The sequence below is a fragment of the Conger conger genome, chromosome 4, assembly GCF_963514075.1.
Source record: "Conger conger chromosome 4, fConCon1.1, whole genome shotgun sequence".
Lineage (NCBI taxonomy): Eukaryota > Metazoa > Chordata > Actinopteri > Anguilliformes > Congridae > Conger > Conger conger.
The window spans coordinates 63,372,492-63,394,359 of NC_083763.1; the positions used below are offsets into that span (position 1 = coordinate 63,372,492).

Genomic DNA, 21,868 nt, shown 5'->3' on the forward strand with positions numbered 1-21,868 from the left:
TCTACTCTTATTTCATCAATTCTGTTTTGCCTTCACTCTCAACCAACAATTTAAGTGGTGCCAAAAGTAAACACAAAGTTTTTACTTTTGACATGGGGAGAAAATGTAAGACGCTTGCCCTAACACACATTCCGGGCTGCTGACTGATGTGGGAGCGTGCCTCGGAACAGAAGTGCCTCAGATGCCAGAAGCTCTCCGGCACACGTGTTCCCTAAAAATACAGCGAAGAAAACGTTCCCGGAGAAAAGCCGCACCGGTGTGAGCGGCTGCCGTAGAAGAGTACGGCTTTCCATTATCAAAGCAAAAACATTTCAGCTAATCATGATTTACAAACTGATGTACCGAACATATAATACCTATTCAATGCATATAACCTGTTACTATCAATCACAAGGGCAAGCCTTGCAATTGGCATGGTATTTGACTTTTAAGTGACCAAATGTCTGCCTTTCAAATGTGAGGCACCATTAACACCTAGTGTATCCCATCAGGCACACAATGCTATTTCCACAGTGCTGATCAAGCCATTTTCACATTAGGTGATAAACTAAAACAAATGTGCTTTCATTAGATTAGTAATTCACAACTGATTACAATCAACTAAAACTATGCAGATAGCACACGCCATAAAACAATATCCATATAATGTGGTCAAATCACTTTCTTCCCTATCTTGCATATTAATCATTGTGTGTTAAATTCAGTTAAAAATAAGTAGCCATTTACGACACAGCAGATAAATAGATTTTAACACAATTCATACAATTCCTGCTATTATTTTTTCTTTGGCACAATCTTATTTGCTTTACCCCTACAGCTGTAAAATCTTATAATCTACTTTGCAAACATCTCACAAAGTATACATTGCCTCAAGCGGCATATTAATAATATACATCATATTCCCACTCCATTGGCAAGTCTCACTGCTTACTTCAGTGGAGTTAAACAGTTGAACTGAGGCATAAATTCTGGCTTCCCCTAGGGTACATTGCAGTTTTGACAGTTTATCCGGAAGACGTTCTTAAACAGTACATTTATTTAGTATTGATGCACTATCCCACAAATAAAAAAATATTTATTTAAAGTACTGAAATGTGAATGTCTGAACACTCTGTATTATCATAGTACACTACAAACTACTCAAGATAGAGCATGATGATAGCACTAAACACCAGCAATGTTGGTGACTTCCGAAAACAGACACATGGCAGCTATTTACACTACATCAAAAGAAAATGTAATGCATAATTCTCCTATAAGCTGTAAAACAGTTACATCTAACAACACAAAACAAACTTTCAACTACTTGGGTTCAAACAATACCATTGAGAGTATTTTGGTGTGAAGACTTCTGTCTTCACTTTGGTTTGGTTTGATTTTCCCACAAATGACAAACATTTCTAGCAAGTGGTTGCATGTGTGGAAGAGAGCACTACATTTGTGGAATGCACACACTCTAATCCCCCAAAGTCTCAACTATTCAAAAACTGAATTAAATCCAATCACCTAGAACTTAATAAAGTTACACAAATAAGTCTGTGTACCTCCAAAGTTTGTGTCATTCGCAAATACAATCTAATCTCAAACACAGTTCCATCACTGATTGTTGAGCTTTGATATTGTTATCCCTGTTAGCGTGTGACTCTGTGGATGCTTGCAAAGTCTGCTACTGTAACAATCAGAAAACCTTAGTAGTGAGAAAGAGAGAAATAGGGATAAAAGACTTACACTACCTGAAAGCAATGAGGGAAATCTCCTGGTAGAAGAAAATGACTCCTTCTGGTCCACAGATCTTCTTCTCATATAGGTTGTGTCTTGAGGACCACACAGCTCCTGGAAGACAACCTTCCTTCTCTAATCCTTTCTCCAATGTGATGACACACACTAACCCCAACCATCTGTTGAAACACGTCCTCAAGCACTCAGCACAGTGGTGTGTCAAGACTAACTACCCAATCCAATCGCAGCGGCTGCTGGGTGGCTCTGGAGCAGCGAGAGGCAGGGACAAGGACACGGGAAACACTAGCAGACGTTTGAAAACTCCGGGCAGGGTAACCTGAGAATCACAGAAAGGGAGAGGGAGGGAGCGAGAGGGGGAGTGAGAGAGGGGAGTGTGTGTGAGAGAGAGAGGGGGGGGGGGGCAGGGGGGAGACAGAGGACGGATAGATGCAAGGGAGAGAAAGAGAGGGAGAGGGAGAGATAGAGAACAAAATAATTGGTAAAAAGGAAGAAAGGGAGGAGGTGCCAGGGGAGAGTGTAGAGGGAGTGGATTATGCCTGCTGACCAGCTACGTTACTCCTCACAGCTCCCAAAGATCCCATGAGCTTGGGGGACCCTCGCTGTGAGACACACATAACCAAAACAGCAGCCCCGCGCTTCCCTGAGTGCCGTGTGCATGTGTGTGTGTGTGTGTGTGTGAGAGAGAGAGAGAGAGAGAGAGAGAGTGGGGGGGACTCCATACCTCTCGCTCTGCTGAAAGAGTAAGAATTCAGCATAGTATGTGGGAAAGCCATTTGAATGAATCTCCCTAAAAACAAAGCGCAGGCTCTGGAGCAGGCTGCCGTTTGCACTGAACTGTCACGACTGCAGCTGGGTCAGCACGAGCAGCGGCGTTCACATCTCCCCGTGATAAATCTCCACACTGCCTCTGCAGCATTCCTCCCTTCACAAACCCATGGCCTTAAGTTATAAAATGGCAGCAGGGAAAAACTGGTTTGGGTTATCTTGCGTTTGTGTTATCTTGAGTTTTAAAAAGTTGGAAAACTGGACAAATATTCAGTCTGCCCAATTGTTTAAATACCGTCCACACCTTTTTGAGAAAAGAAGAAATTGAAAAAAGTTATGCTATGAACAAGCACTTCAGAAACACAAAACTTGCTAATTAAATTAATGCAAAAGTAATCCAAGCCATTCTCTTCTTAATGGTTTCTGCGATTCCCTGATTGTGAGATGAAATGAAACTCAGCATCTTTCTAATGCCCTGGTGTCTGGCAATTTAACTTCAAAAGCTAAACTGTGGCTTACGTCTAATACACATTTCAAACAGGCTCAGATATCTAACAAGACAACACTGAGTTAATCAGCAGCGCGGCAATAAAAACAAAGGCGGCTAAGGGCCCTATTTGCATTCTCTTAGCACATTTCACACCTGCTTACTCAGTATCCATTTCACCCAGGGCACACAGACCCTGTACACACCCTCGAAACGAAGTCATCTCCTCCGCTCAGACCAAACAAACAAACACAGACCGTGCTTTCATCAGACGCAGACGCCTTAGGAGGAAACGCACCACCCTGAAAAACAAACCGTTTGTTTTTGAGTAAAAACAATAATAATGACTGCATGTCATCCGCCTAGCATACTTTTCTGCTTTATATTAATGAGAAGGGGCTGTGCAGGGAACTCTTGATTTGAGCCACCAGATGGCAAAACGTGTCTTAACAACACATAAAACTTTACAGGGAAAGGCCCTGGCCTGCCACTGTAGGGCTTGCACACTTTTCACATTACAATGTCAAATTTAATGTTCTGCATTAAAATGCTCATCCGAAAAATATGAAGTGAAAAAAACATTCCACAAACATTACATAAGAGAGTCCCTCACAACCAAATGCAATCAAATGCAGTATTTATTTTTGAAGAAAACTATAAGCAGAGACATAAGTTCAAAACCTTTCTGTTTTTCCCTCAATTTGTCGACGGAATCAGCTTTCTGGTGAGAAGATTCAAATGAAAGCTAAACACTGAATACAGATAGTTCGAGCTTCTTATTAGCCCTCCTCATTATTTCCACTGTTGTACAGTCTCTAAGCACACTGGATTAAAAAGAACAAACTTGTTCTCATTAAAGATATGTGCAGCTATCCCAGGTGGACAGGGTTACAGGGGACACACAACTCAAATTAAATTGACCGAAATTCACAAAGACGTACCCCACCCCCTCCACATCGGACATCCCACCCGCCCCAACCCCCAACCTGCCCTCATGGCCAGGAATTCTAAAGACCTTTCAGGCAGGCCAAGGGCTAACAATGCTTCCTCCTCTTAGTGGATTAAGATGCCTGCTAGGGCACACTAGGTTTTCATTTTCTGAATCCAGCCATACACACACTCATTTAAACCACTATTTGATCGTCCAGGTAATAACATTTCAAAAGGAAAAAAAAAAAGTTTAAAATCATCATACTGAATTGTAAGGACAAATTGTTTTACAAGAGAAGATGGTTTCCTCCTCATAACAATAAGCATCCACAATGATTCATGTGTGGCAATCTACGGGATAATGACACTACGGGATATTGATTTCATTTGATTAATTACATTTATATAAATCATCAAAAGGCTGTTAAAAAGTCAGAGAACCTGCACATACATAAGAAATTTACAACACGTTCAAATAACAAACACACTATGGTTGAGTTTGTAGCTTGTTTCAAGGCCAGTGAAGTGCCCACAGGGACAGCCTGTTTATGCTAGCCATACCCAGCAAGGAAAGCATGCCCCATGATCTGCACATGAACTCACTCCTCTGTCACTCTGAGCAGGTTGGCCAGTTGCCCTAGATGAGGTGAACTAACCGCAGGGCATCTGACACTGGAGGGGGGCTTCACATACCCCACTCGCCGCCAGCTCTTTCTCAAAGGGAAGCCCCTGTCTCTGCCTGGAAGGGCCCTTTCTCTCTCTAATCCACTGGGGCTTGCAGGTGCAGCCAGGGCTGGGTTGTGTGTGTGTGTGTGTGTGTGTGTGTGTGTGGTGGGGGGGTTGGGGAAAATGGCCCATCAACATAACGACGGCCATGTGAAATTCAGACACACACATTGACCTGAAGTGAGGATTGACTTTTTTTGTAACTTTTATTTTTCTGTTACCAGAGGGCAGGGGGCTGTCCACAAGCAGAGAGTAAGCTGGTTGTTTTGTTATTGTTCAGGGCACCCTGAGCCATTCCTAAATGGTGGCACCTTGAGACGCATTGCTCAGTGTGTGCCTCGGCACGGAATCCACTGACAAAAAATGCTGTACGTCAACATCCCTCATTCCCAAAGCTGATAACCCGCCTGTGTGTGCTGAATGATGCCTTCCTCCATTTTGGCCTTGTCTTTCCTGGCCAGCAGGGAAAGATGTATGCAGGATGAAGCCGCCAAGTAAAAGCAATATTTTCAATACAATTTCAGATAACCGAATGCATCACCAGCTACAATTTGCTAATTCAAGTTAGTTATCTCGCTATCTTTCCCTTTACTAATTGCCAATGATCTAAATAATCAATTGGAAGGTAAACAAACAACGTCTTTACACCATGTCAGGGAGATTAAAGAATAAACTCAATGTAGAAAATCAGTTTTAATCAGTAAGTACATGCACAAGTGGTGTCCTTTTTTTCAGCTTCATCCAGTGTTCTGCCCCTCCAAAAGTCTGTATGCAGCCCTGCAGAAATTCCCTGTCCCAGTCTTGCCTTCACTTGATACAACAGCAACCAACATGGGTGGCAACAGGCAATAACATTGGAAGCAGTGCCATGGGTTCTATAGATCAAACATTCCGAAGGCTGGCAGAACAGCAGCAGAACATACAGGAGACGTGAGCGTCATTTCAGTCATTGCGTGTGGAAGAGGTGATAAGAACACATCCTGTGGTCTGGGGTGCCACTGCGCCAAGTAAATGCTAAGATGTAGCGGACGGATACGTCTATATTTACCCCGCACCGGGCACTGATGTTATTTCCCAGGGTCCATGCTCTTGAGGGTTGGGAGACGGTGGCTTTCAAGTTCATACCAGCTGGGCACAGCTGACAGTTCCGGGGAGGGGGGTATGGCGTGTGTACTAAATGCAGTACTGCATGGCACTGCAGGAGCAACCCCGCCACCACCCCACATTCCTGCCACACACCCTCTCCTCTCTCCAACAGCTGAACACACAACACACAACACACGGGAGAGAAACCGGCCCGGACCAAGCCGTCAGACAGCCACACATGAATGTGGACAGTCACATAGGTGAAGGTCCAATCAACAACTTTTCATAAACACACTTTTCACTGGTGCAGAGCTATAGAAAGCAGTATATCGTTGTAACAGTAAAGACACTGCTGAATGCCAATGCGGCATTGATGGCAGTTGTAGTGATGAAACACTCAACATGATGTTACTAATATTATTTTTGGCAGTTAGCAAGTGTGTGAATTATCTGATCAAATTTCACCGACTTAGTGTGAGCATTTCAACAAAACTGGAAACAGGTTGATTAGCTTGGCAAAGTTTTTTTGGCAACTACACCCAATGCATCGTGCATACATTGTAGTAGTGACAGCAGTAGTAAAACTGTCATTTTTAATAGAAACATCAATCCTCAAAACTTTCAATAATGCACCTTAAAGTATGGCCACAACTGTCATTTGCTTATTTCCTGCAGGCATAGGAAAATCCTTCTTTCCATGAAATATGATATCACATTGTGTGCTTGATTTACAGCTATGAGGTAGCTATTTATTTTTTGGTTTTGTCATGGAAACTCAAAATGACATAATTTGTCTTAACCAAAGATACGCTGGTTCAATTTTCAGTGAGGTCGTCATTGAACATTGCCTTAATTATATCTTATCACAAATTCCCCAAAACTCACCAGCTTCTGTTCAAAAGTTTCTCATGTGTAGCTCCCTGAAATGCACAAAGTCATTCTCTCAAATCAAGTCTGAATGCTGCTCCTTTGACAAAACCAAGCCAAAAAGAATTTACTATACTTTATTATACTTTTGTGCTTTTAAAAATATGTTTTGGCCTTTAACAAAAGTTATACTCTAAAAAGTGACTGCAAAATTAAAAGAAACATTTCAATCTTGTCATCAGATTTAAGATTCTCTCAAGTAGAACATAGCTTGTTTTAAGCTAATGTTTGCTTGACAAGTGAAAATGTCTTATTCCATTGCAAATATCGAAATAAAAAAATAAATAAAAAAACATTACCTCATTGGGAATATTATCTTATCTAGCAAAAAGTAAAATAAATAAGATTTTAAGTTTCAGTACTGTATAGGCCTAATACCTTTTCTTTTTTGTTTTTGAGTATCAAATCAAAGATGAAATGCTTATCCAAGTCATTAATCAGGGCTCATTATAGGAATATGTTGCCTATTGGGGTGGATAGAAGGTTTATTTAACATAATCACATGTTAATCTAGACACTTTGTTTTATATGCGGTTTTCTGAGTAACTGCATACAAAATAATCACACTGAATAAAGCAGTATACATAAGATATTATACCCACATACCTAATTCTAGCACTTATTTCATAATCACTACAAAGTCCTTGTTCCAATAAATAAATGAATAATAAATACCTTGTGATTTACAAGCAGGATTATTCAACTTTCAAAACAGGGACACTCCAAGGGTCTTATTCTGCCAAGCAAGCTGCGAGTGTGTATTTCTCAAATATTCTCACGAATGTACCAGTAAATGCCTCCAGATTTCTCTAATAACAACAGCAGCTTTCCGTGCCAGCCAAGACGGTCTGTGTTTTGCAGTGGACATGGTATCTGCCATCAACAATCAATAGGTGAGGGGGGTCCTGTTTATTGGCCGGCTCCTGAAACAATGTGCTGATTTCAGCAGCCCTCATGCCCGTGGCCTGTGAGATGGAATGGAGCAGCTATTTCTTCTGCATCTGCCACTATTCTACCCTCCCTGTGTTTATCAGGGCTGTCATCTACAGTTTCATACAGGCCTGCCATCAGAATCAGCTAGACTGAGGTACTGGAGCCCTGCACTGTTTCACCCCTTCCCCTCCTCTGACATACAGTAACCTGCTGTGGAAAGCTTAACCCAAAGGGGGTGACCCGTAAATTCAATTAAGGGAAGTATTCCTACGAATGTTTTCCCTTTTTTTAAACACTGAACTGGAATAACAGTTCTGCACAGAGCCGATGAGGTTATCCGACCAAAGGGACAGGAGTACTTTCAATGCTGATTAATATCAGGACATTACGGGAACTACTAAAATCAAAATAATCTGTCATACTGTAAGAATTTTAACAGACTGCTAAGAGTTTAAGAACCATTTCTGTCATCATCTGTTCTCCCAAATATCCTCCTGATAAGTTCGGCACCATGACAACACAACAAAATAAAGACAATAGCAAATGCATGAAAACATGAACTGTAGTGCTTTGAGGTGGGAATGCATTGTCACAACCATGGAGTGTACCAGCACCTATGAAGTGACTCTGTGTTGCACAGATAGTAGCAGATTTGAGATAACCCTTGTTTTGGTTCAGATGCACAGATGGAAGTGAATTCCAAGGCACGCAATCCGTCACAAAAAGGCGGTGGGTGGGGAGGAGAGAACTCTAAAAGGATGTGCTATGGACCCTCGGTGCTGTCATCTCTCCGGACGTATGGCACATCAAAACGTTCGCGAAACACCATAATGGCAAAAATGATTAGTGAGCAGAGCTCCGATATGTTAATTCTGTTCAAACAGCAGATGAAGAGCAGCTGTGGGAAGAATCTGACACTGGAATCAGGCAAAGAAGGCCGACATCACAAAGCCAGCGCTTCCTCAGGGGGGACTGAGTTTGGACCCGCGTTTCTGAGGACTGCAGCACGATAGAGCTCAGCCTAAATAGCAGTGGTGAGCGCACCCAAATAATGGAATAAAAATTAATCCCACAGGGCAAATCTACCCTCAGAGTTACCACGGTTACCAATACTTTAAACACACTCATCCAATCGAAGACGGATGACATGCATTTCTCAAGGAAAACAAGGCTGACAGAAAGAGTAACATGCAAATTATTTTTCCCAATTGTTTCATTAGGAAACTGAACTGGTTTCAAACATGTCAGAGAGACCTTAGATCTATTCTTCATACAGAGCCCCCACCCCCACCACACCCCACATTCCCACCATCCCCACCCTATGAAGGAACAATCTCTGCTTCTTTTCAAAAGACTCAGAATCAGACTGCCAGGATGACTCATACGTCAAGACAGAATAAACTAAAAAATGTGGAGTACGCTTCCGCTGCCTGTCAGATAGTCTTTGTCTGTGATCATACATTTTCCAACACGCCAATTTAACATGTGGGAGCTAGTAGCCTGCATGTCCCCCTTATTGTAATACAGTTCCTTCCTTCCATCGGCATTGACCTCAGACTCCACGACCCCTGACCTCTAGATTTATCATGGCATGAATGGAAGGCACACTACGGTAATGCAGAAGAGAAAAGGGCAGTGGCAGTGGTGTATCATCAACCAATGACATCACACAGTCACCATAATTGTGCAGCCGAGTAGACTGTATAGAATGCTTTGCACACCAGCAATGCTGGGTTGGGGTGCTTTGATTTTTGCTATTCATTGCCCATTGTTTTGCGTCTGCAGATTTAGTAGAAAATTATATTTGTTTATATTTATGCTTTTACTGATACATGCAGGTCTGTTTTTGTTTAAAACCCTATGGATAAAAAGCAGGCCATTTAAATAAAATGGACGGACGAAAAAGGCCTTGTTGAAAATAAATAACAGACTGTTTTTCCATTTCAAGAATCGAATATACATCTGTTTTTACCTTCCGTTTCCTAGGATTGTGAACCAATATTGCAAGATCAAAAGCAGCTTCCACAAAAAGCCACTGTAGCTAAGATCGTTTCCACGGTAAATAGATAATGTTTTTATTACCAACAAACAAATGTAACAGGGGGAAGGACATCAACCCTGGAACAACCTCTTAAGGGAGGGGGGAGAATTGCTGTGAGAATTTGTCAGTCTTTTATGCCCTTTGTTGGGTCCCACAGACTGAGCTGCCTCACCCTGGGGCCAAGGGAGCGCCAATCACCTGGCCGCGTCCCTCCGCCCCCACCCAAGGACGTTTCCCTCCTCCCGCAGAAGAGCTTGGCAGTTTAACTGCCTCTAATCTCACGCACAGCGAAGGGAAGGCCAGACATCCAGGCCTTGATACCAGTCTGTCCCACAGCCACAGACACTTCATTTTATAATAGTCCTTTTTTTGGGATTTCAGGGTCTGCCTCCACCTTTGAAACAGCAGGGGATGGGGCGAGGGGCCCCGTGGGTGGCATGACTGACTCTAATATTGATCCTTTCTCTATCTGAATCCTCAATGTCTTGGACTGTTTACATGTGATTTTAAACATTGAACTTCATATATAAACAGTCAATTTCAACAGTATTCAGACAGTGATGTTTAAGTGCAAACTGACAAGTTTAATTGGAGGGCATATTCATGGATATTGGGTAATCAATGTAGGAATAATAGCCCTTTATATAGAGGATGGGTGACTGAGTCAAGAACATTCGTAGCTTTAACAGTATGTCCGCTGTATATTAAGTAGCATCCAATAAGTTTTGAGGTATTTGTTGGATCTCTGTACACTTCGGAATTCACACTGCTGCTATCAGCAGTCACATCAATGAAGATAAGTCAGCCAGTTCCTGTTTCATGTTTTACAGATGAGTGGGTGCTTTGGATCATAATCAGTTCCTTTTTTTATTCCACGATTCTCTCTTTCTATAACTTTGGTACAGGTTAATAATTGTCCATTAGACCTTGTTCCAGAACTCCAGTTTTTTTGTGTACTTACAGCAAACTGGAACTAGCCAGTCTGTTCTTTGAGGCTTAAGGTTTGAGGTTTGCATCTTGTGGTGAATGCTCTGTGGTCATGCGGGAGAAATCTTCAAATTATTTTAACCTTTTGACACATGCCTACATCCTGGACAGTGTTATTGATATGTTCAACAGTTCAAAAGGGGGGTTTCTTCTCATTTGAAAGTATTCATTCACGGCAGTGGTCTTCCAATGTTCTATCAGGTAGTTCGCCATTGAGCTCACCAGTGCATTCTTTCATCTTAACATTGCACCAAACTGTTGATTTTGACACACCTAATGTTCTGGCTTTGCCTCTGATTTATTCAGATTTTCCCACCGCATGAAGGCCTGCTTTACATTACATTACATTACATTATTGGCATTTGGCAGACACTCTTATACAGAGCGACATACCGTTGATTAGACTAAGCAGGAGACAATCCTCCCCTGGAGCAATGCAGGGTTAAGGGTCTTGCTCAAGGGCCCAACGGCTGTGCGGATCTTATTGTGGCTACAACGGGATTGGAACCACCGACCTAGCGTAGTGTAACCACTACGCTACAGACCGCCCCACATGCATGTGGGCCTTAAAAGAAAATGCCAATAACAGCATAACTGTCAGAAGAGGAAAGTTGTAAGACGGTTAACGGTTGGGTTCTTATGGGAGACTCACCGCCACCCCCACGGCCCCGGCCTCTGCCATACCTGCCCCCGCGCCCGCCAAACTGCTGCTGCTGGTACACCTCCTTCGGCTGGGCGATTTTAATCTCACAAAGGCCGTCCTTCCCGATTGTTACCTTGCTGCCATGTTATGGTACTTCTTTTCAAGGACTTTTTTCACAGGAGACTCCTCCTTGAACATTATGAAAACAAAGCCCCTTCTTTTGTTTGTTTATGGGTCCATTGGGAGCTCAATGGATTTGATCTCTCCAAATGGCCCGAAATACTCTCTGATCTTCTCCTCTGTTGTCTCGGGATTAAGGCCCCCAACAAATATTTTCTTGATGGGCTCCTTCTTCATCGCCATTGCTCTTTTGGGGTCTATCTGTCGCCCGTCTAGCCGGTGTTCCTTCTATTCCAGCATCTTGTCCACACTAGAGGAATCTTTGAACAAGATGAACCCGAAACCTCTTGACCGTCCTGTGTTCGTGTCCATCTTAATGGCGCAGTCCGTTACCTCACCAAATTTGCTGAAGTAATCCTTGAGGTCTTTCCTGTTGGTGTCTCAGCTAAGTCCACCAACAAACATTTTCCTGAAAAAAGGAACAAGTGCTCAGCTGCGATCTTCGTCAGAATTAACTCCCGTTTGCAGCTTTTCACCTATATGGGTCATACAATAGGACAGTACTGACAGAATCTCCCCCTCTACATTCGTCCACCTCCAAAAAATAAAACATCCAGTTAAATTACTTCTCCATCCTCCAGTTTATAGTTCAGGAGTGCTCAAATTAGGTAACATTACACGCTATACTAGTTTCAATACTAGCTCCAAAACGAAAGATTGGTCGGTCATCCATTACAATCACGTCAAATTCAACACAGGCAACGGATGAGCAATCGCGGTAAGCTCATTGCAACTAGCTAGCCATGATCCCTAGAACATTAAGTTTCACTCCAAAAATTGGACACCGTAGCCTTCGGTGGTCGAAACCAAACAGCGCAAAGCTAAACAAGCCTACTGGACTCAAAAGTCAGAAGAACGCTTTGCTAACTAGGACTAAACAGGCTGCATTCCTAAATCTTGTAGGCATCAGCTAGCTTTCATGACAAAAGGAGAAAAACCCTGCGCGTAGCTAACCACGGGCATTGACACTTCCTTGGTCCTAATGAGAGACAACAGCAAGATCCCAAATGCAAATCCACACATATAGACTCAACTTCAACACTTTTCCTTAGCTTCCTCGTGCATAAACTGCAACAGCACACAGCAGGCCAAGAAACAGCTAAGCAGCTGATTGGTCTAATCACTTTTTGTCCCCCAAAATGGAGGACTGTGTATAAAAACGGCTGAAATCCCTATATGGTTTACCTGATGTGGATGCAATATACCTTCACATTTCATTTAAGGCTGACAGTCTGCATTTCAAATAATATGGAGATGCCAGAATGGCAGATATACTGTCTGCGTATCTTAAAATTCAGACTTTAGATGAGTGGAGACTAGGCCATCTTAGACGTATGCATCCACAGAGTGCACAAAAAGAGTTGCTATTACAGATGCAATAAATCCAAGTTGTGTGACAGCTTAAACACTAAAGCTGCCAGCTTACCTTAAAGTCTAAATAAAGTGGTTGCACAGTATATGCACTTTGCTGGACAAGCAAACACAGAAAATGAAATTTTCTTTGTAAACCATTGACTAACAGAGGGTGGTGCTGAAATAAAGTGTGTGTGTATGTGTGTGTGTGGTGCTCATGGCTACGTACGTGCGTGCATGCATTTGCATACGCGCTGATCATTTTTAACAGCACCTCATTGACTACACACTGAAAGAGAAGCGCCATTGTGACTATTCAGAAGCTATGTGGTTTCCTTGGCCCCTCAAGATCTTTTGGACTTCATCCTTGGGAATAATGCCCCATGTCCGGAAATTTATTTTAATCCTCTCAGTCGCAGAGGTGAAAAGAGGGAACAAGAGGAAAACGGAAAATCCGTATGTGAGGAGGCCTATCTCCAGTACAACATCCCAAAAGCCTGGCTGAATATAATCCTTAAAGGCATGCCGTCCCTGGGCTGTTGAGAGGGAGAATGAGGATTTGTGTGGGGTAGGTAGTTCATTTGATAATCCCCCAGCCCTACACTGCACAGAGGGCTAGCGATAAGACCAGGAAGTGAGCAGCCGGCTCTACAGAAATGCAGCTGAAGTGTGGATTACATCTGGATTCTGCAAACTGGGATTAAAATGAGTCTAAAAAAGTTTGCAAATGTCTCCAAGAGGCCTCGTGAACACGGTGGTGAGGCATAACTAACAAATGCCCTTGGCCTCAACTTGCATAATTAAAAAACATAGCAACAAAATAACACAAATCATACACAATTTACCAGACCCATTTGTTTAACAACAACAATCATCTTGCCCATGGTACAAGAGAAAGTAAAATAAAATGTTATCTTACCACAAATAATGCTGAATGTTATGTCAGCATATATGCAGATCCTAACAAAATTGGTTAATTACATTAAAATGGGAGATTAGAAATGAGTGCTGAAGGAAGCTTTTTAACTGAGTCTCCCTGGTCCATGTAGAGAGGGATCAGCATGTGGCTAGTGATTTGCACTTTTCACAAGGGAGGGAAGTGCTTAATCTGGCCGCTGAATTTCTGAAATCCTTCTGAAAAGGAAATAATTACTGTGCAGCACACCACTAAACAACAACTGCGCAAGCAGTTTGGATTTATCACCAAGTTATTTATAGACTTTATTACTGTGCCCCTCCGCTGAGCACGAGAGGCCATTTGTATGAAAATAGGTACAGGGATTTTTTTCGGGGGGTTTTGGGGAGAAGCACTCCTCAGTCACACCTGGTGGTTTATGAACTGAGCGCTTGAAAGAGGACATTATGGTCAGGACACAAAGGGCCACGTCTGCGCTCCAGCCACTGAGAGGCCTGCTGAAAGGCTGCAGCTGCTGCCCTGAGAAAGGGCGCCTTTAAGTGCCCCGTCCGTGCACTATGCCACGGCCTTCTGCGAGAGACAGCACTCACACATGGGCCTCTCTGTGAGAGACAGCACTCACACATGGGCCTCTCTGTGAGAGACAGCACTCACACATGGGCCTCTCTGTGAGAGACAGTGCTGAAACATGGGCTCTCTGTGAGAGACAGTGCTGAAACATGGGCTCTCTGTGAGAGACAACACTCACACATGGGCTCTCTATGAGAGACAGCACTCACAAATGGGCTCTCTGTGAGAGACGGCACTCACACATGGGCTCTCTGTGATAGACAGCATTCAGACACGGGCTTACTTACAGGCTCTCTGTGAGACAGCACTTACACATGGCCTCTCTGTGAGAGACAGCACTCACACATGGGCTCTCTATGAGAGACAGCACTCACAAATGGGCTCTCTGTGAGAGACAGTGCTGAAACATGGGCTCTCTGTGAGAGACAGCACTCACACATGGGCTCTCTGTGAGAGACAGTGCTGAAACATGGGCTCTCTGTGAGAGACAGCACTCATACATGGGCTCTCTATGAGAGACAGCACTCACAAATGGGCTCTCTGTGAGAGACAGCACTCACACATGGGCTCTCTGTGATAGACAGCATTCAGACACGGGCTTACTTACAGGCTCTCTGTGAGACAGCACTTACACATGGCCTCTCTGTGAGAGACAGCACTCACACATGGGCTCTCTATGAGAGACAGCACTCACAAATGGGCTCTCTGTGAGAGACAGTGCTGAAACATGGGCTCTCTGTGAGAGACAGCACTCACACATGGGCTCTCTGTGAGAGACAGTGCTGAAACATGGGCTCTCTGTGAGAGACAGCACTCACACATGGGCTCTCTGTGAGAGACAGCACTCACAAATGGGCTCTCTGTGAGAGACAGCACTCACAAATGGGCTCTCTGTGAGAGACAGCACTCACACATGGGCTCTCTGTGAGAGACAGTGCTGAAACATGGGCTCTCTGTGAGAGACAGCACTCACACATGGGCTCTCTGTGAGAGACAGCAATCACACATGGGCTCTCTGTGAGAGACAGTGCTGAAACATGGGCTCTCTGTGAGAGACAGTGCTGAAACATGGGCTCTCTGTGAGAGACAGCACTCGCACATAGGCTCTCTGTGAGAGCAGCTCTCAGACATGGTCCCTGGACATGGGAATTGCTCTTACCAGGGAAGTATTGTAAAAGCAAGCATATTTTTCCATATATTATTTATGGCATAATAATTAAGCAGCGATATCACAGTGCAAAATGGATGGGCACATGAGTGTCATTGCACACGCTTCTGGGTATTCTCAGGGATTCAGTAAAGCTGATGGATCGGTTCTCTCATTCTGTAACACTTTTTCCTCACCCTCAGGGTTAACGTTCAAGTTACCTCAGGTCAGGTCACAAAGTCAACTCAAATGACTACTTCTGACTGCACAATCCTCCCAGTCTCACTCATCAGCCAAATATGTTCTTAGCTCCTGCAAACAGAAATAAGATGGTTGGTATTAACGCGCCCTCTCTCTCTGTCCAAGAAAGGTTTATATTAAAAACAAAATCATCAAACGCATTGCTTTTTGGGAGACAAGACTTGAACCAAGATACTGTACCGTCAGCATCAAAGACACATCCTGTACCGGCAAAGACAAGTAAATGCAAATGGATAGCAGAAATGTGTCTGATTTCAGCCTAATCTTCAGACAATTAAAATTCATACATATAACTTTGCTATTGAGAGAAACATTGAGGATCACTGTTGAATTACTAAGATTGCTGCTGGCTGCTGGCTCACTTGACATTGCAAAATGATTGTGAATGAGCACCTTCAGGAAAGAGCCGTAGCTCTGATCACCTCCAGGAGATCAGACAGAAATATCTCCACTGTGTTTCAATGTGGTATGCGGCTGACACAACCATTAAAATCTCTGCACTGCAAGTAGTCAATTTAGGCCTCACACAAAGATGCCCAAACTTGAATCCCAAAAACAAAATACATGGGACTGTCATGCTTTATTACTTAAATAACATTGTTATAAAATTTTAAGATTTCCTATGTCATGATGAAAGGTAAAATTTTCATTGAGTTGAAAGGCCAAGCCACAGTACAAGACAGAGTGAATCTAGCACAGTGTGCTACACACTGTATGCTGCAAATGCATTTCGGTGCTCTGTGAGGTTTAATTGCACTGGACTGCCCCAATAAGGCTTAAATACATTTTGGCAGGCCATAATGTTTAAATGCATTTGGTTACTTCATAACTTAAATGAAATTGGGTACTTCATAAGGTTTAAATATACTTGGACACTCAGTGAGGGTTAAGTGCATTTAGACTCTAAATGTTCTACCTATTCCCATATGCCACCATTTAAAAAAGACATCCTCCCAGCCTTGAGAACCGCTGCAAAATGGCGTGACCATCCGGCGACATTACGCTCGCATGCAGCTAATGGAATAAGCACAGGATACACTGTGCCATGTACCCTGAGATGGCCTGGCTCTGTAGGGGCAGAGGGGAAAGGACAAAGTGATTACCTTGGGGTAGAAAAGAAACTTAGAAAAGACAAAGGTAGGCAGTGTGTTGGGTTAGTCCCTAATATGGTATGGTATATCAATTTTCACTAGGAGGCTTTTCAGTGTAACTCTAGATTATTGTGATGTTTAAATAGCTGTGTATACAATAGCGACATAGGCAACACTCAACAGTAATGAAAATAACTGAAATAATTATTCGGTAATCCTGGCAAATAAAAGCAATAAACGTTCTTTTCAAGGTGCTTCATTAGTTATTGCTTCAGAAATCAAGCCATAGTGAATGGATTAAACAAAGAAATTCCTGGGATTGTTATTATTTTAAAAAATCAAACAGAAATGAATAGATTAAATCCAAAGAAAGTGTTTGTTGTTGCACAAAGCGTTCATGTTTCATATGAGCGTGTCACTGGTAGGGACTGTGGCGAGACCCTTTTCTTGGCTGCTTCAAAGCTTTTATTAAGGAATGCAAATTACTCTGATACTGAGCACAGCGGACGTCATTTTTGAAGAAGCTGACAGATCACACACTGTTGGGCTTTTAACAGGTGCAAATTCCAGTAATATTTCTATGTTGGGCAGGATTGCCAACACTTTTTGCTATGTGGTCCAGTAGTGCTCTGGGTATGATGGTAAGCACAGATATTAGACTGCCATAACTTCTCAAGGCCCGCGTTTTTTTCTTGTTTAAATATGCGACTATATCAACCCTCAGACTATCCTTCATTTCCACATTCCCACAAAGTGACCATGGTACAATGTGTGGAATTTTTCTGTGGAATTGCAAAACAGAGCTGAAAAAACTGTTACAGAAATAAAAATATGTTAGGCCATCGCCTATATAAAGTAATGGATGTAATAATACTGATGTGTAATGGAAATTATGGGGTCAGTCAATGTTAGGATTTTACTGCCAGTCCTACACAAAGCCACAGGCATCATCTGAGCTGCTACAGGCCTATCATTTGCCAGCTTTCTCACCACTGACATGAGAGCCATATAATAATTACATTGTGTGAATGCTCCACTTCAAACATGCACATAGTCATCCCACAATGGGATTAAAAAATGTCAAGGTTCAATTCATACCTATAATCAAAGCCAAGAGGCCTACAGCAAGGAACAGGAAAACCTTACAAGCAGTGCCATGCCCAACAAGCAGTACCATGCCCAACATACATACATACATCCATCCAACAACACACGCAAAGTACACTGAACCATTTAATAAAACAGGCTATCCAAGACTGTGCATATTGTCAGCCTTGAAATCGATTTAGATGCTTTTAACAAGATTTAATTCCAAGCTACCAGAATGGCTAGTCCAGAATGAAAGGATGTGCGAGACAAAAGAAAATCAAAGCACAATCAGTGCGTAAAGACCGTTCCTTAACAACTGTGCAGTGACAACAGACACACAAACCATCCAATGAGAATCTCTGATCCAGACTGAGAAAAGGCCAGCGCGTAGTGACTTCACCTCCACACTGCAGAGAGAGCCAAGTCTGACAGCACGACTAATAATCCAATTAAGCAGATCATTTCTTCTTGCCACACATTCTTTAAACAAATGAGAAAAAGCTCAAAGTCACAGAAAGGAAAGGGGAGGAAGGACAGAGGGAGGGTTGACCCTGTGTGTATCTTTCAGCTGCCACAGCGAATAGAAATGCAAACTCGGCTTTTCAGAAAGCAAGCTTCAGATCTTAGCAAACATGGCTGGGCCCCATCGCTCTGGTCTGTGACCGTCTTGACTGCGCTGGCTCCCTTGTCAAGCACCAGTCTTTCGCGATGTACCCCTGACCCACTGCCAGCCTTCTGTCTCACAATCATGGGCTTGCATATGCATGAACGAAGCGGCCATTCCCCCCTCTCTTTCTCCTCTCTTCTTTTTCCCCTCCGCAGTGCCAAACTACACTCTGGAACTAAGCTTTCTCTCCTTTTTTAGTGAAATAATTAGCGGCCATTGTTCCTAGGATGGCACTGAAAAGGGAAGAGCTGATGACTTGTGCAGCAGATCGTGTCCAGAAAACCTCCCTGCCAGTGAACCAATCTCCACAAGCTGGAATTGTTGAGTGAATAGGAGGAATAGAGGACTGTTGTTTAACAGCCCAGTTTAAAAAGGCATCCTGATTCCAACTTTTTTTTTTATCAAAATGACAGACAGATGATCAGTTTTCACTTCCTCCCCTCCCCCCCCACCCCTGTGCCCTTCTGTATCCACCATACCTGCTATCAAGTCTGCTGAAATACTTTCTTTCCAGGTGATAAGCCAGTGACGGTGCGGGCCTGAGATTAGTATCCAGCAAGTCAGGACAGAGCGCCAGGTTAGCTGCGTAACTTGAGGGAGCAGCCTTCAGCGGTGTGTCTGGATAAGGAAGGGCACAAGGGGTTAAAGATCCAATCTCCCCGGCATGGAGATGACAGAGATGCGGTGTCCTCTCTTGTGGATTGTGCATTCATAAAGAACTACAGCGGAAAGGGAAACAAACAGGAGGAATTCTGAATATCCACCCGGCGACCGCCTTATCGCGTCTCTCCAGATATCGGATGGTGAAAATGTAGCCGCACAAAGCGCAGCGGGGGAAGGAACGCGGCTCTGAAAACGCACTTTTATGGCAATTAAACGTTTTTGAAGGAGGACCCGGTCTTGTGAGCTCTGTCTGTTTCCAATAGGAAAATAAAAGGCTTTTCTTATCAGTTCAGCACCTGGTAAAGAGTACTGCCTTTGTTCCCTGGAGTTCCCTGTCTAATTTCCTGCGAGGCCGGCAGGTAGTGAAAAGCTCCACTGTTGTAGCCGTGCAGACGTGCCCATTGACTGCCCTCAATCGACTGAGACTGCATCTGATAAGGGTCTGCAGCACATGCCTCAGCTCTGGAGGAGGCCCCACGGGCACACACCCTACCTGCTGGCACCCCGACCCTCCCAGAGCTGACCTTTACACTCCTCACTCCTACTGTCCACCCCCACCACTCACCACCCATGCTAGACCCCCGATTCTGAGGGGCCTCCAGACACTGGAGCATGAAGGTTCAGCCCAGAGACTGTGTCTAGTCTATCGAGCTCTTTGTCTTATGCAACTGAGATCAGTTTAAACTGGACAAATATAATTCAAGGTTTTTTAGGCCTTTCATATCCTAAAATAAAGCACACAATATTTTCTTGTACTTCATTTCCTGTTACCATGTTGGAACAGATGGTCTGGCTATTCCATCCACATCGGTAACATATTGAATACTTTTTATTATAGAACTAGTCTTTGGGAAGCACAACAGCCATATGCTTTTAATACATTTCACATACAGTATATACACGTATTTCCATTAGCTTAATTTAATAAAACACATTCTCAGAATTTTATGCAGGCCGAAATGTGTGAAGAGTTTGTGTCAAAGCAAAATCATTTTCTTCATTTTCAAACAAGTGACTTTGTGATTTTAAAGATTAAACAAAGCATATGCTTTATCAAAACATGTAACGTTGTTTAACATTAAAATATCCATTGCTTCACAAAACACAGCTTAGGAAATTATGGGAATCCTTTTCTATATGTTTTTTGGTCATAATGTCTAATACAAGCAAACATGATATCCATAAGAACATGCACTTTTCTTGGTCCAAAAGATTTGTACGGTATGTTTAGCATATTTTTTAAATTGCGATGGAGACATGGAATTAAGTGATGATAATTTCTGACCTTTATCCAAGGAATTTACACTATAAATCAATCAGTTACAATATTCCAACATTCCCATATTCTGGCTTTACCCAGACTGCATGCATCCACAGCTTTAGAAGTTGCTGAAATTAATATGCATTTAACATATTCCAAGATATGAAAAAAAGAGCTGTAAGCTATCAATTTAACCTCTCCAGAAGGAGCATGATATGTAGCCTCTACATCTCTTCATTACAGAAAAATGAATGCACTTAATTATAGAGACACACTACGGAAACTCGATACGAGCTAAAACATGTTGAAGGGTTTGATGGCCACACAGACACACACATGCATGCACACAGCAACACACACACACAGAGAAGCTAGCGCATGTACAAGCATGCACACACATGCAATCACAACTAAAGTTACAAGCAATGCTCAATAGGTGCTATATACTGGAATGGACTCAATTCCAGCAGGATATCAGTGGGGCTTTAGAGAACCCACCTTTTATGGATATATGTTCTTTTTGTCACCATTTGTTATCACCATTCTTACTTGTGTTGACAATTAACAGAATTGTTTTTGTGGAAACAATATATGGTAGGACCGCTGTGAAATGGACACAGTGTAAATAACTGCAACAATAATTCCCCCTTTTAGAAACAACACGTATTTTCATAAGTGACTATTCCAGACAGACCAAAAAGTCTGTCTCTGCTCTGGACCCCAGTCCATAGTTGGTGCCGAGTGTTTGACCAAACTTTTACATTAACTGCAGCCAAATGTACTCACCCAGTCAAATTCATGGTCAGGGTCTATTTTACAAAAGTTTGAAGAGATATGATCTTTTCTTGCAATAGTAAGGTGGGGTATAAATAACTAATGTCTTCTACACTAACTTTCTCTTTAACACAGCATATGTAAAATCTCAGTTTCATATATATTTCCTTAAATTTTTCCCCAACTTCACATACAAATGTTGAGTCAGTTCTCTTTGATTCAGTGAAAAAGTCGAAAATAAATGGGATTCTGTGTTATTACAACGGACTCAGAGGAGGGAGGCGCAATTTGCAAGTTTGTGGCTTTCATATCAGCCCTAATGCGATATGTTTTGCCAGACGTTTTTAAAACGTCTGTGTAATCCCTACGCTGTGTAAGTCTCTCCGGACACGCCTGGTGCAAAGCCGTTCCAGCTGAACGACCATGAATCCATACACTGCATTAACCAGGCATTCCTTGTGCTGGCTGGCAAAATCAAGCATCAATGCCTCACTCACTGGGTACACCTTTTAGAGAGGATGACATGGTGGCAAAAAACAAAGACGTTGTGTTAAAACACATTTTCAAATGAATCTGCGACCACCCATCACCAATACCACCTCTGTGAAGAGGCCATACCCCTAAGGTCAGT

At 42.9% G+C, this 21,868-nt stretch overlaps 1 protein-coding gene and 1 pseudogene across 4 annotated transcripts in view; both read right to left on the reverse strand.

Moving 5' to 3' along the window:
• Positions 1–21,868, reverse strand: part of sulf1 (sulfatase 1) — a 100,118-nt gene that overhangs the window by 40,515 nt on the left and 37,735 nt on the right. The window contains exon 1 of one of the 4 annotated variants that reach the window (XM_061239117.1): positions 1,734–2,007. The exons of 2 other annotated variants lie outside the window; for them this stretch is intronic. The gene's annotated coding sequence lies outside the window, so the exon portion shown is untranslated. Of the gene's footprint in view, positions 1–1,728; positions 2,008–21,868 lie in introns of those variants that run through there. One more of the 4 variants, XM_061239118.1, reaches the window with a different exon arrangement.
• On the reverse strand, positions 11,189–11,850 carry LOC133125935 (heterogeneous nuclear ribonucleoprotein A/B-like; annotated as a pseudogene).